Source organism: Triticum dicoccoides, unplaced genomic scaffold (assembly GCF_002162155.2).
Source record: "Triticum dicoccoides isolate Atlit2015 ecotype Zavitan unplaced genomic scaffold, WEW_v2.0 scaffold76120, whole genome shotgun sequence".
In the NCBI taxonomy this organism is placed as follows: Eukaryota; Viridiplantae; Streptophyta; class Magnoliopsida; order Poales; family Poaceae; genus Triticum; species Triticum dicoccoides.
This window is the reverse complement of record NW_021297869.1, coordinates 5067-7932: the sequence shown is the minus strand read 5'-3', so window position 1 is coordinate 7932 and position 2866 is coordinate 5067. Positions and strand designations below refer to the sequence as shown.

General features: G+C 51.3%; 1 long non-coding RNA gene across 1 annotated transcript; it reads right to left on the bottom strand.

Moving 5' to 3' along the window:
- Positions 1 to 22: 22 nt before the first annotated feature.
- Positions 23 to 1586, bottom strand: LOC119347820. Its single transcript, XR_005168551.1, has 3 exons — positions 1377 to 1586; positions 294 to 355; positions 23 to 216 (listed from the first exon to the last, which is right to left on the bottom strand). It is a non-coding gene; the product is annotated as an uncharacterized LOC119347820 (long non-coding RNA).
- Between the last annotated feature and the right edge of the window lie 1280 nt (positions 1587 to 2866).

Sequence of the window (2866 nt, the reverse complement as noted above, 5' to 3'; positions counted from 1 at the left end):
ACTTATTAGAGAAGAACTAGACGACAATAGAACAGAGTCATTCATGATCCAAGAACAACATAGTATGTAAAAGGTAAGCACTCACAAGTACTTGGTGATTTCTGAAGAAAATAGTTACACATAAGACACCATGATTATCAGTTATTCTCAACAGCTGGATCATAGCTTCAGTACTTGCGCCCTCAAGACTGAATATTTGTCGCTTGTTGGTTACCCCTACAAAGTACATGCAAGTCCAAGTTATTATACTGAAAGAAACAGCAGCCATGATAAGATCTTCTCTGCATACTTACCCATAGAAGATTTCTAACAGGCACCCTATCTGTGACATGGCGGGTTACAAGCAACCCAAAGTCTGCAAATGCATAATCCCAATCTCAGCTGAAACTCTATTCAACTAGCTAGAATTGCATTACGAACATCAAATAGCAATATCACTGTCCATTGCACGAAAACTAATTTCCCTACTACAACGATGTCGGTCGATGCATCGGAACTATTCCTATCAGTGTGCAGACGAACAGTTCTGACTTCTGAATTTCAGCTACTAAACTATGGACATGTCCGTGCAGCAACAAAAAGACTAGCTTAGGTAGTTGGGCAGCGCATGAGTAGTCGAGTCTAGCTCCTCTTATACAAATTAAGCTCGACTCGTGCTAATTGGACCCAGCGGGAAGTCCATTTCGTCGGAGACAAAGAGCGGGAAGTCCTGTCGCCGCCATGTTCTATGGCCAACTGCTCTGAATCTACTGGAGACATGTCGTCCAGTTTGTTTCTGTACACAAAAAAACAAGCTGACGAAGTGGGGAACAGAGGCACAGCCGACGGTGCAGCTCACCACGTACTCCTATATATGCGTCTGCCAATACACGCAACAACAAATACAACATTTTTTCAGAACGCCAGTGCCTGATTTTGGCACAAACATGCATGGCGTATCGTATGACGCATAATGCGAGATCATCTGAACCCGGGGTGTGAGAGCGCCCCTCCCCCAAAGATTCAGTGAATAGAGAATCCGAGGTTGATGCTAAACAGCAGACCTTTCAAGAATCAAATACTGGCAATCATATCATAGTATCCAGTTAAGACATGAATGAATTTACAACTCTAAGCAAAAGCCTTAAGCTAGAAAAATAAGCACGAGACAGTGAATAGAACAGCAACGGTGAACCCTAAAAAATAAAACTGGGGATTTTAGGGAAAGCAAGCAAGCAATTGGGTGCATCCTGCAGAGACCATGTAGCATGCATGTGAGGCAATCAATTGAGCGCCCAATCGAGCGAGCCTAATTGGACATGGCCGTGGCACCAAGCAGGCCACGAGATGAGAGAAATTGGAGGTGAAGGAGAGAGACAAGGAGAGGGAGAGGGGACCTTCCTTGAAGGGCTCCATTCCATGGTGCGGTCGTCGTCGAGAGCGGAGTTGGTGTCCTCACGCGCGCAGAAGAGCGGCGTCGGAGGGCACGGCCGCGCCGTCGTCGCCGACGGCAGGGCACGGCTGTGCGTGCCGCCCCCTCCTCCTCTCCAGACGCACTAGCGTGAGGAAGGCGGAGTCTTGGGCGGCCGGGCACACCGAGCACCTGCGTCGAGGCCGCCCCGAGCGCGGATCCTGGATCCTCACTTCGCCGCGGCCGGCAGGACGAGCAGATCGGGGAGTGCCGCCGGCCTACTCACCGGGTCCATCCGGAAGCTCGACAGCCGAGGGAGAGAAGGGGGTGGCGGTGGGTGAGATGGAGATGGAGGAAGGCGAGGGGCGGTGGCTGCGCATCGGAGTCGGAGATGGGGGCGGCGGCGGCTGCGGCGGCGCGTCGGGAGAGGAGAGGAGAGGATGTGGGGTGTCAGGGTGATTGACGGTCAAAATTTCCTTTTTCAGTTCCTTCACTTTCTCTTTTTCATCTTCACTTTCACTTTGAACCCTGACACCCCGAGTATGAGGCGCAATTTTTTTCACTTTTTCACTTTTTCACTTCCTGTCGGTAGTTTTGGACCCAATATTTTTCAGACGAAAACTTGGTGATTGACGGTCAAAATTCCCGAGTTATAACAGTGGGTGGGTTGACAGGCCTCGTCTTTATGTCCGCTGCATTGCTAGTACACGGACAAACACGTCTGTGACGTTTGGGGCCGTTGTGGTCGGCGGCCGCCAAGCCCGGGCCTTCCTATATCCGCCCCACATTTGGGTTGGGTTTGAGGGATGCCGGTTAGCCAGGACGTTTGGGGTTGTTATTTGGTCGGTCAGTGACCGGACCGTCCGTCATGCTTGTTTTTCTTTTTTTTTTTGGTCGGTCAGTGACCGGGCAGTCAGACCGGATGTTTGAGGCGGCTATGAGGCGTCCGGATGTAAATGCTCTAACCGACGCGTGCATTTTTTTCATTTTCCTTTTTCTTTTTGGAGAGCCTTGATTACGTGTACTAGCAGGGGTAAAAAAACGAGATTCGATGCACGCTCGGATCGACCTCAACTCAAACGCCCGGCAGGATCGGACAAATACGCATGCGTGCCAAAATCAATCGGCCGGATCGACCTCAACATATTGTTAAGTATGAGTTGTGAATCCTTGACTTGACATCAATCTAGCGATGGCGCTGCCCTCCGTCGACACATGACGCGTGGGTCCTACATGTTTGTTTAACCGCCAGCACATGTTGCCGCGCCAATCCCACATGTCACTACCAGAGCCCGGGGTTGTGCAACGACGGGAGGCGGGACGAACGAGCACTAGTAGAAAAGGGGGCAATGGTCCAGGCCGGTCCAGCCCATTAGTCCCGGTTCAATCCAGAACCGGGACCAATGGGGGCATTGGACAAGGTTTTTGAGCCCCGGGGGCCGGCCGGGCCACGTGGGCCATTGGTCCCGGTTCGTC